General features: G+C 34.5%; 1 protein-coding gene across 6 annotated transcripts in view; it reads right to left on the bottom strand.

The window, feature by feature from the left end:
- The window catches only part of Lrrc4c (leucine rich repeat containing 4C), a 1368573-nt gene that overhangs the window by 274504 nt on the left and 1081753 nt on the right, over positions 1-12316 (bottom strand). For 2 of the 6 annotated variants that reach the window (XM_087651929.1, XM_087651928.1), the window contains exon 7: positions 6132-6239. The gene's annotated coding sequence lies outside the window, so the exon portion shown is untranslated. 6 annotated transcript variants of the gene reach the window in all.

Below are 12316 nucleotides of genomic sequence, written 5' to 3'. Positions count from 1 at the left end.
GAAACTGGGAATTAATATTGACACATTAGAATATGCCTCTGTTTTGATTCCACTACAAATCTTTCAGCTCCACTTCTGTTTTGTAATGAATCATTTAAAAGACAGTGAATGACCAAGTGAAATACAGGAAAGAACCTATATAATAGTTCACTAGAGAAAAAGTAAGTATCCATATAGAAAAACAGATCATTCAACTTCAATATATCTGGACTCTAACTCTACAAACCTCAGGAGTAGAGACCAAATCTCACAGAGTAACTCCGTGAGCAGAGGATTTCAAAGCCGATGAAAAAGACAGGGAGCAATGACCACTTGATGAAATCTTCATTAGACCTGTCACAAACCATCAGAATTAAGTCCAATCAGGACTGTGCCTTCTGTCTCCCTCTTTAAACTGTCTTAGAAGAAGTGCTTTCTCAGGATTTGATTGCATGTTCTTCATATGACTTAGGGGATCTAAACGAAATAGTGTTTCTGTACAGACATGCAGTAGTATGAATGGAATTCAGATTGGCTTTAAGAGAGACTGAATCAGATACCAAATCTGTTTTTTTTCTTTAAAATGGTCAGCAGTAGGCAAAACAGGAGTTGAAAGACAGCAGAGGTAGAGAACATTGAAACAACAGTAGAGAAGAATGAAAATCATAAAGCTTGGATAGGAAATCAGTAAAGGGAGGGCTAGGAATACCCAGGTAAGAGAATGTCCCATAGCAGTGAGATTTTAGGCATCATTAATCTATGATTATAGGAGTTTGAAAAATAGGATTACTATCAGAAAAAAGAAAATATTAACTACCTGCCTTGTCACATCTCAGTAGCCCAGAGGCATACATGGCGATACCCCCACCCCATATTTCCAGATAATGAATCTTTCTGGCAAAATAACCTTTTTCTTCCCAAGGGAATAGGACAAGCCACTGACCTTCACTGAAGAATTATCCTCAAGGAGCCAAGACAAATGAGGTGGCTTTTAGTTGAAGACCTGGTGAATTAAGAGAGAAATCCACCTTTTGAGAGTCAGTGGTTCATTTTTCTCTGTGACAGAGGCTTTCTTAAGCAGTCCTCCTACAGCTGACTTCAGATGCCTACAAAGTCTTTCTCTGATGGTTTCAGGTAAAATAACCAATTGGACTAACCCCCACAGTGACCTCCTTTACCTATCCTAAATCCAACAGTCCCAAAGATGTATTATAGTTACTGAGAACCCCCTTAATGTGTGACTGAGTTACATATAACAATGGAAAGCATAAAACAGAAGAAAGATGCAGAAGAACATATGAGAAAATTAGAGGGAAGAAATGACATTAAGCATAAAGAAGGTTTCACTTCTCAATTGTGCTTTGCTCTTCATGGACAAGTCAAATCAGCATATGTACATGAAACTGTAATTTGCAGCTGTGTAATTCCATGCTAATTTTTTCAGCATATCTGCCATCAACCTGGATGGTCTTGATAAAAGCCTTGAACATTTACTAATCATTCAACTATTTTGCTAAGAAGAACAATCTCTATCTATCTTTTCTTCTAATTATTGCAAGTACATAGTGTTGTGAGATAAATGAATACATCACAAATGAACACAACTAGTTCCAACACAGCATGCTTTTTCTCACTCATGTGTGATAAAATGCAAAATCTGTCTATCTGAGACATCTGTCTATATGTAATTAAAATATCTTAGCATTCACATTATCTCCCTGTACATAATGTTTAGAGATAAACCTATGACTGTGCTTTTTTAAAGTTAGTGCTAAAAACTGTATGAGACTCTCTGAAGTCCCATACTGCGTAGATTGATTTAGGCACTTGTTTTCTCTGAGTATCTTCTCAGTGTATTATTGCTGTCAGATTCTATACAAGATACTTTCTTTCAAACACATATCCCTTTATAATTAGAGAAATTAGAAAATCTAAGTTAAATATCAAATCCAAGAAATTATGACTATATATTCATTATAAAAATTTCAAAATTTTTGTTGAGGCTTAGGAAAAAGAGGTAAAATGATCAGGAAACCAATTTGTACTATGAAATATCCTTCCTTAAGAAGAAGTGAAGGGGGAGTATTAAGAAGATTAAGAAGCAGGAGGAGGAGAAAAATGGACCAGAAAAAGAGGAAAGGGGGAACTGGGAAGAAAAATAACCAACTGATTGGTTATCAAAGATTTCCCTTGGGGTTTTAAAAAATAATGGACATTTTTTATCCTTTATGATATTACTTAAATTTTTTGAGTTTAGATAATCTAGAAATTGTAGTCTAGAGTTTTATTTGTATTTTTCAAACGGTTAATATTTTATGAAATAGTAATTAAAATGTAAATTTCTTGAAATTGCACAGAGATTTCTTATGCCTTCTGTCAAGTTATGTTAGAAACATTTTTTCCACACAGTGCTTAATAGCTTTCTCATTCTCAACATCATTCAGAAATTGATTACATTTTAGGATAAATAAATCAATATATATATATATATATATATATATATATATATATATATATATATATATATACATATATATGTATGATCTTATTTCCCTCAATTGGTTTTTAATCTTGAAATTGCTGAGCAATTTTTTTACCTCCGAATTGTAAGTTTATATTTTTCTATTTTTAATGTTTTTCTTATTTATTTATATTTCAGATGTTATGCCCTTTCCCAGTTTCTCTTCTATAACCCCCCCATCCCAACCCCATACCCCTTTTTCTATGATACCCCACCCAACTCCTGATTCATTGCCCTAGTCTTCCCCTATGCTGGGGCATTGAACAGATCAGAAATTATTAACAATTTGAGTAATTTGCTTAATCCATTTTTCCCCAAATTATAGATAGCAGCAAAGAATTCCACACTCTACTACTAAGAAGTTTCAGAATCATTGTCACTATCTTTACTCTACTTTCTTAGTGTTCCTGGAGTAATGCAAATAGAAAGAGTTGAATGGAGAAGATAATTGATGGAAAGGAATTTAAGGTATTATGTATACGGAAGTAGGTTATATACCAAAACACTAGAGAATGGATAGAATATTTATAAAATCAAATATCATTGTATAAATCACAGCTTGAAAATATTAATGGTGCTTATTTTATCTATACATATAATATGTATGGTCGTGGCTTGAAAATATTAATGTCGCTTATTCTATTTTTATATTTAAATGATAAAAGAATGTAGAATCAAACTGAAAAGGGAAAGTGTGACATGATTTTTGTTATCATAACTTACCATCTAGAATGCAGTTTTAAAGATATATAAACAAATACACTCCAGTGACCTCAAGATCATTAACAATTTGTCAAAGACATAAAAATAAAAAAGAATTATGAGGTTCCCTAGAGGGCATACTGGATGACTTATGATGCATCTTAATGTTCTGTATAATACAGGTATTAATATGATATAGATGTTATTCTTATATTGATACATGAACCATGCATGGAGGCAAGACCAATTTATTAGAGAAATTATTTTGAGTTTTACCATAATGCAAATTGAAAGTGTACTTCAAATTGAAAAGACATCTAAATCTTGCTAGGGCACTTTGGGTGTTTCTCTATTAAATTAACTCAGTTCCATGTACCATGAGATTCTGATATTTTGTGACTTGCAGCATAGATTTAAATGATCAGAGTGTTAAATCATTTTCTTTCCAAAACTCTAGTAAGATTTCAAATAGATATAACTTTTAAAAATGTTTTATCTTCTAATCTCAGTGTGACAAAGAGTGTTCATAATGTTTTGATGAAGATGTGGAGAAAAAAAGTCAACTTCAAAAATTGAAATCAGGAAATAGAGTAATTAAGCAAAACATATGGGATGATATAATATCATTGGCAGTCATCCTAGATATCAATTTGGAAGTTAAGTAAAGAAAAGAAAGTGGAAGTATTTTGCTGCTTTAAAGTATTTTTATATTAAAAAAACACTAAGAGACTGAATCTTATATTCTCAAGTAATGGAAGCTTTGTACACTATTCTCATCTCTCTCTGGTGGCTAATCAACAACTGAAATAACATATTTGTTTTTTACCTGTGCGTTGAAGGCAGAAAGTTGAAAAGTTGGAAGTTAAGTTGAGAGTATAGATGGAGCTATCTATCAAGCCCTGCATATATGAACTCTATTCATAGAGACAGGAAATTGGGAGCAATATCGAACCCACTTGAACACAACCCCGCTGTTGTGCCTGGCTGTGTCAATTTTCAGACAATGTCTGACAGAAAGCCTCCTGGCAACAAACGTGAGTCAGACAGTAAGAGGTGCAGCAAATAGAAATGTCAGGCAAGTCATACAAAATTTTAGAATTATGTTTACAATTAAAATGTAGGGCTGGTTAGATGGTTCAGGTAGTTATGTGTTTTGCAACCAAATCTGTGGACATGTTTCATCCATAATAACCATTGCATGGGAGGATAGAACTGCTTCCTGCTTGTTGTTATCTGATTTCCATGTTCTAGTGTCACATACACAGATTCACACATCAGCTCAATGAATAAAACGTATCCACATAGTTATAATACAAAATTTTACAAAGTAATTTTCATTATATATCAAGACATTAAAAATAGTATATTTTTCTTTTGGAAACTAAAATCCCATAACAAATAATATATGTGCATAGATTTTGCTATAAGAATATTTGTTATAAGAATACTTATAATATGGAAAGATATACAGCATAGTTAGGATTACTAGTGCTATGATAAAACATCATGATGAAAAGAAGGTTGAGGAGGAAAGGGTTTATTTGGCTTAAACTTTCACATCATAGTTGTCCACTGAAGGAGATCAGAACAGGAACTCAAATAGGGTAAAAACCCGGAAGCAGGAGAAAATGCAGAGGCTATGAAGGAGTGCTGCTTACTGGCTTGTTCATCCTGTGGCTTGCTTAGCCTCTTTTCTTATAGAACCCAGGTGAAAAGCCACAGAACAGTATCAGACACAAAGGGAAAGCCCTCCCCCTTCTATCACTAACAAATAGAAGAAGGAGAAGAAGGAGAAGGAGGAGAAAGAGAAGAAGAGTGGGAGGGTAATGAGAAGGAGGGAAGAACGAAGAGGGGGAGGAGGAGGAGGAAGAGAGAAGAAGAAGAAGAAGAAGAAGAAGAAGAAGAAGAAGAAGAAGAAGAAGAAGAAGAAGAAGAAGAAGAAGAAGAAGAAGAAGAAGAAGAAGAAGAGGAAGAAGAAGAGGAAGAAGAAGAGGAAGAAGAAGAAGAGGAAGAAGAAGAAGAAGAAGAAGAAGAAGAAGAAGAAGAAGAAGAAGAAGAGGAAGAGGAAGAGGAAGAGGAAGAGGAAGAAGAAGAAGAAGACGACGACGACGACTACCTAACTGACTTATCTACAGTTTAATCTTAAGCAGGAATTTTCTTAATTGAAACTTCTCCTTTCTAATAGCTCTTGCTTTTGTCAAGTTGGAATAAAACTAGCCAACATAGTAGATATCACATGAATTTTTAAAAGAAGATTTTTAGTAACAATGATAAAATTATGGAGGATGGATTGATGATAACATGTTGAGGAAGTATCTTTTCAGAAAGATGCTTCTATTGCAAAAGGGAAATGAAGTGGGTGTTTACTGATATAAGATTATGCTAGAAATTTAATTACATGAAAATACACAAATATTCTACAAAAAGATTATTCAGACAAGTATCCTGTGAATCAATATTTTGTCAAATTTTGGTAAATACCATTAGTTGAAAATATTATTTATCACCTCCATGAGTTTTGTGCCTTGTTTGGTTAGATTATTACATATTTCAGTGTGGTATATGCCAAGGACAATAAAAATATATAATTGATATTGTTGCTTTATGTGTATTCTTATTAGATCACTGTTGAACAAATAGGTAACCTGAAGTTATACAACTAAAATTGGAAATGTGTTAGCTGGCAATCTGACAATTATTGTTTTCTTATCGCAAATGACTTGTGTATCCTGCTTTCTTCAATATTGATATAGAAGAACATTTTATGACTATGTAAACAACTGATTTCACATTTGATTCTTTTTGCATATCAACTCTGTGTCCCAATCTCTCAATGTTTCAGGCCACCCTCTGATTATCAAAATGGTAAAGTGAGCTATTGTCCTCACTGAAATCATTTCATATCATTTTTTGGGAGAATAGGACTTACACGCTCTCTTTTAGGCAGTCAGGGTCATGGGTCATGTCTATGTAATTAAGGTGGCAAATTTACAACATTCGTGGCTGCTTCCTTCCCCTCCTGACTGGAGATAAGTGCCTGTCAACATAAAACAAAGGTTTTGTGAGCTTTTGTTTCTGACCATTAGGCCCATCACTACTGATGGACAAAGTCAACCAGTTCAGTGCTTGCTCAGGACATGTCACACAGTACTGTGAGTTAATCAAGAACCTGGCTTTCATTAAACCAACTAACCTTTACCTAAAGGAGAAAAATTCAGCGCCCAGAAGAGCCTGAAATTGTTGGCTCTCTGGATTGCCTTTCTGCTTTGCAGAGGATCGTTTTGTCTTGTGTCTTTTACATATATGGGATTCTTTACCCTGTATAAACACCTTTCTACAACTTCTGGCTCTTATTGCTCCTGTTTCAGGTGTTTAAGGTTTCTCCCCTGCTACCTGTAAGGCAGAGAATATTACCCCAATCAAGACTCTTAGTCTGTATCAAAAGCTGGAAAATCTGTCAAACAGAACATCACTCCCTGGTAAACCCACACTAACTATCCAGAACATGAGCAAAGATTTCCACATCGCAAGCTTGCAGCTGTGAGGCTTATGCGACATTCTCTCTCAATGTCCAACCCAGAGGGTAGCTTTCTCTAGAAGGTGCAGATTAAAATTAAAGTTGCATTTTTCTGTAAATATTTCACCAAGTACTTTAGCTAGCTATTTACCTCTATCTTTATGATTTTCTTAATTATTTTAAAATCATAATACATTCAAAACATGTGTGCTGATCAATGTCACCCTCACAAGAACTTTTATTACAGTTTACTGTATATTACCGAAATAGGTCATGCTTCAGGTTTCATTGTTCTCTCAGTGCTCACGGGGAAAAACTTCATTGCTGTAATGGTAGTGACTTATATCTGTTTACATCTTCAGCACCAGAGTTTCCTATTGTCTTCCCAATTCTAACTGCACAATATTCTAAATGTACTAAAAGTAAGAAGCTATCCGCTCTTCTTTTTTTCCCCACAGTCTTATTCCACCCTTTAGTCCCCCCCTTTTTTTACAGGATGTAGAAATATGCTTTATTATTGGTGGCTTTTTTTCCATCTTTATTAACTTGGGTATTCCTTATTTACATTTCGATTGTTATTCCCTTTCCCAGATTCCAGGCACACATCCTCCTAACCCTTTCTCTATGGGTGTTCCCCTCCCCATCCTCCCCCCATTACCGCCCTCCCCCCAACAATCATGTTCACTGGGGGTTCAGTCTTGGCAGGACCAAGGGCTTCCCCTTCCACTCGTGCCCTTACTAGGCTATTCATTATCCACTCTTTTCTATCATCTTTTTACTATAAATATGAGGCAGAAACATTGTTATTCAGTTTTTCTAACTAACAAGAACGTAAAGTTTTAGACTTGGATTACCTGTCATTGATTTTTAATCCTTTTACACTCTCAAAATTTCAAATAGAGCTATGAAATCTTCCACATTCTTTGTCTCCTTCTGCAAAAGTTCATATTTCTGTTTGCTTTCTGTTTCAGCAAACTATGTATCCCATGAAGTCAAATATCATGTATATCTTGTTAATTTTACATTGCATTACTTTGAAAAGAGCATCTACCTATAGCAATAAATAGTTGCTTTAAAAAAGTGACTGTTTGCTATTTTCAAAGTGCAGATCAATGGTCTCCTAGGACTCGGTCAGGCTTGTCTTCATAACACTCATTCTCTAGCACAGTATGCAATCCATATGGTGGGAAAGATTAGATTAAAGGAGTTTTGAAAAAAAAAGAAAAGAAATGTTTCCCTGCTGTGTTTTTTGTAGGCTGATATCATTAAAAAAACCAGTTAGTCTTTTTATCTCTAGAATTCTCCAGGTCTTTATCTTTCTGTCTATAACTTTCTTAGACACACACACACACACACACACACACACACACACACACACACTCAGAGCCATCACCAACAATAAGGTCTTACCTTACCACAAACAGCTGTGTTTTCTTTGAGAACATAATGCAGACAGGAATGAACCCGGAATGTGACACTGACAGGCAGACTGTCACTCTATGTCAACTATAAATTCATTATCGGTTATGCAGGATGTGGTTCACGGAACCATGTGACTTACTAGGCTATCACTCACCTTCCGAGTGAGAACCTTTGGTAATTGGTTGGTTGACAGACGCAACCACCATTCTGGATTAGAGCTTCCTGTGTGTGCATCATGTGTTGATTGCTTTCTCTGTCAATTCATTCTGCTTGCCAAGTAATGAAATTGAAATGAAACTCTCACAAATTGGTAACACATCAAATCTAAAGCAAGACGGACAGTACATTTCTTCTAACCGAGGAAAGTTACACATGTGCTTTGCCTTCTATAGCATACCGTCTGAAATATGTCTGGTAGCAAGGGTGAAAAAATAATGAAATGAAAGGGGTGTGTGATATTTTAAGTACGGGGAATACTGTATGCTGGTTCACAGTATGATAATTTAATAATACAACAAACATAATTTTCAGTTTTTGTTGCATCTGTGTTTGTGCATATATTTTTCTTAGGGTTTGTTTTTGTTATCTTGTCAGCTTGTATGTTTAGATATAAGTAACTGCCTCCTGGTGGTCTACAGACAAGAAGGAAATGAGCTTATGGAATATGGAAAATAGGTTGGAGAATGACGCTGAATAAAACGGAGACATTTAAACAATTGGTGATGTTTCAATACTTTAAAAAACTTTAGCCAAATATTGGAGAAAAGAACACTGAATAGAAAGAATATTAAAATATAGATCCAAAAGTAAAAGCAAATTACCTTTTTGGACTTCAGTGAGAAGCTGCTTCATTGAATATTTTCATCCTTCATTTGCTAATAGAAGCAAAAGATGGTACCATACAACGCCCTAATTGCTGGGGGAGTATTTGTTGTAGATAATTTCAGAATAATGTTTTATATCATGTGGAGTGTATGGTAGTTTTGAAATTTTTATTTGGATTTTAAAATTTTTTAATTATTTTATAACTTACTTCAGTTTCTTGGCAATTGTCCAAGTGAAACTACAGAACATCCTTTTGAATCTACTGGGAAAATTCATGGTTGGAATTAAGACACACATTCTAGTCAGAGTTCAGTTTCTATTCATAAAAGGAGAGTTGTAGGAGCATCAAGTCAATTATTTCTAAACATTCTTCCCATCTCTTCTGCTGTGTTCCTGAACATTGGAGAGACCTGTTTACTGGAGGATAGGGAAGTGGACTATATCCTTTGAAATACTACCCTACGGATATGACATGAGCCTAGCACTTGTAAACTCGTAGCAGTTGCAGTAGCTCAAATGTAACATTCAAAAGATGGAGGAAATCCAAAATCTTTCAGTTTTTTTTTTTTTTTTTTTTTTGTTGGAAGAGGTTTCTGGGGCATGGACATGCTCAGCGAAGCTATTGGAAGTTAAGGAATAATGAGATAGAGAATGTCATTGTCCTTAGTAACGTGCACACTGTGGAGTAGTTTGAACTCCAATGGTCATTTTTAACAAAGTCCTTGAAAGTTACCCTGACTGAACTCAGTGAGTCAGAAAACCAAAATAAAAACCAATGGTGTCACCAGCAATTATACTCTATAATTCTGTTACTTTATTTCAAAATGTTCCATTTCATTTTACTATCTTTAAATAAAACTCATACCATACATCACAGTAAGACAAGTATTTTCCTTATTTTTTTTCCTTTTTGTGCACAATCTCGCCCATCTTATGTAAAGGCACTTGATTACCCACCTGAGATATTATTCAAAGTAGTCCTATAACTAAATGATTTGAAATGCCCACGATTTCTTGTTTGATTCTCAAATAAAATTCTGCTGTCTGGATCCTCCATGTTAGTGGAAATGTCTTAACTTAGATGAGCTGACCATGCAAATACTAGGGAATACGTGACACATATTTGGAGTGTGAGCATCCTCATAGAAGCAGTGGGAGGAGGGGTATGGGAGAGGAGGGAAAGAGGATAACATTTGAAGTGTAAATACATAAAATATCCAAGAAAAATAAAATTAAAAAGGAAAAAAAATAAAGGATCTTGGTCCAAAGATTATCTGATAGTACCGTACTGTCTTCTTACAGTGGGCCACTCACCACTTTGTGTGTATTACATGGGAGACAGAAATTGCTTTTATTTGCATATATGTGTGTTGTTGTTGCTGCTGTCGAGGGACAGCCTTATCATGTAGCCCAAGATACATCTGGAATGTGTATATCCTTCATACACAAATTCGCAATAATGTAACCACCTCTGAAGCTAACATACTCTGCTCAAATTTTCATTCTTTTTGAAATGCTATAGATAACGACACTTTTTACGTCATACTGGTCAAAGCTAGCTAGAATTCATTGTTTCCCTATGGATTATAATACACTTGATATTCTGGTTATGAAAGCACCACATTTTTTGAGGGTCCAGTTGAAAGTTGTCAGAAACCTGTTTTTACTACCTAGAATGTCCACCTGAGCTCTGCTCCTGGTCCCTATTCTCCTTGACCCTTCATCACAACTGTCTGACTCCACGTTACTCTATATCTTCTGAGTTAACTGAGAGAACACTGCTCCTATAAAGCTTTTCCTGATGTTAGTAACACCTTGGAAAATGTTCCCATAAAGAGAGTAGCTCTTATCTTGTGACTCATTTGATTGAAGATTAAAACATGTTATTTTGTATTAGTTTATCCTTAAGGTAAATGATAAATTCTATGAATCAACAAACCATCACTGACACTCAATATTAGATTCCCAAAAGATATCTTGATATAAGAATTCAATAAATGGAAAAAATGACTAACATTTTTTTCTTTTTGCCATTTTCAATATTTTGTTTATGATCTCTAGAGGGAATCTTAATTTTGTAGTACAAAACAAATCAAAAATGTACTTTTATCTAAACTATACACTAAACACATAAGTTCATTTAAAATTTTGTCTATAGTAATATTATCTGAGATAAAATAAAAATGTACTAGTTACGACAGTCATGTGCAAAAGCTATTAGCAAGGAAATAATAAATACTACAAGTACAGCCTGAAGTTTTTGCTGCAGAGAGATTAAATTAAATGCCATCATCCTATCTCTCTAGAAAATAAACTTACACTTAGTAATGTGTGTCATGGATACATGTTACATATTTTGCCTTCACAAAGGCTATTATGTCCTATTTCCTACGTAAGTTTTGATAAATGCCTTAAGGACTATGTTTGATTTGCAATTAAAATTTTATGCTATAGAGAAATTTTAGGGAAAGCTAATGGTTTAGTATATACCACATCTGCCCAGGAATTCATTACTGAATTAAAAAAATTTAAAACTGTCTTCTAGCATACACACCTAAGTAGTCAATGCATGGGTAATGTGCATTTGAGAAAATAAAGCATCTATTGGAGAATCTTGATAGGGCATGAGGCACTCAGTAGCCCAGACATATTACTCTGTCAGAGAACAAAGATAATTCCCAGGTGTACCCTTTCGTCCTTGAAATAGTTAGGTTGTTTTGATTGATGGAGATTTGTGTATTCGGTTATGGATTTCTCATTGCTATATTCATTCTTCAGGATAATAATATTTCAATGTATGCGTATAAAAGAAGTCTCCCTGGAAGTCATCAGTTTAATGAGGACCAGTCAGTCACTCATTCTGATGAGTTTTCCTCATCCTGGAATGAGGACAAATGCCACAAATGTATTAAACATAGAGAAAGCTGGGCTATGAAACAGCAGAAATTAATTTAATCTCCTGATGTAGCTTCAACTACCTACATCATTCAAACAACAGCATTTCAGAATTAATAGCTTGACATACATTGGCTTTTAACCTTGAAATATGGTCAGGCAATTTTAACCAATGAAACACACAAATTCAAATTCAGTCTGTATAAAGGATCCATTAGTGTTTGATACAATTAATTAAAGAAAGAAACATAAATTTAAATAATTGCATCTAATATTCTGTAGCTATTAGTCAGCTGAAGAGGCTAAAGGTCCATGACAAAGTGGTGGGGACTTGGGAGAAGTACTTACGAAAATTAGAGCCTAAGTATTGATATCAACTGGCCATGTGCTCATATAGATAGCAGACGATTCATTATTAATATATTAATAGTCACAAAAAGTATTATGTCAACCAA

This window comes from Rattus norvegicus, chromosome 3 (assembly GCF_021556685.1).
Source record: "Rattus norvegicus strain SHRSP/BbbUtx chromosome 3, alternate assembly SHRSP_T2T, whole genome shotgun sequence".
Classification (NCBI taxonomy): Eukaryota; Metazoa; Chordata; class Mammalia; order Rodentia; family Muridae; genus Rattus; species Rattus norvegicus.
This window is presented reverse-complemented; position numbering and strand designations above follow the sequence as displayed.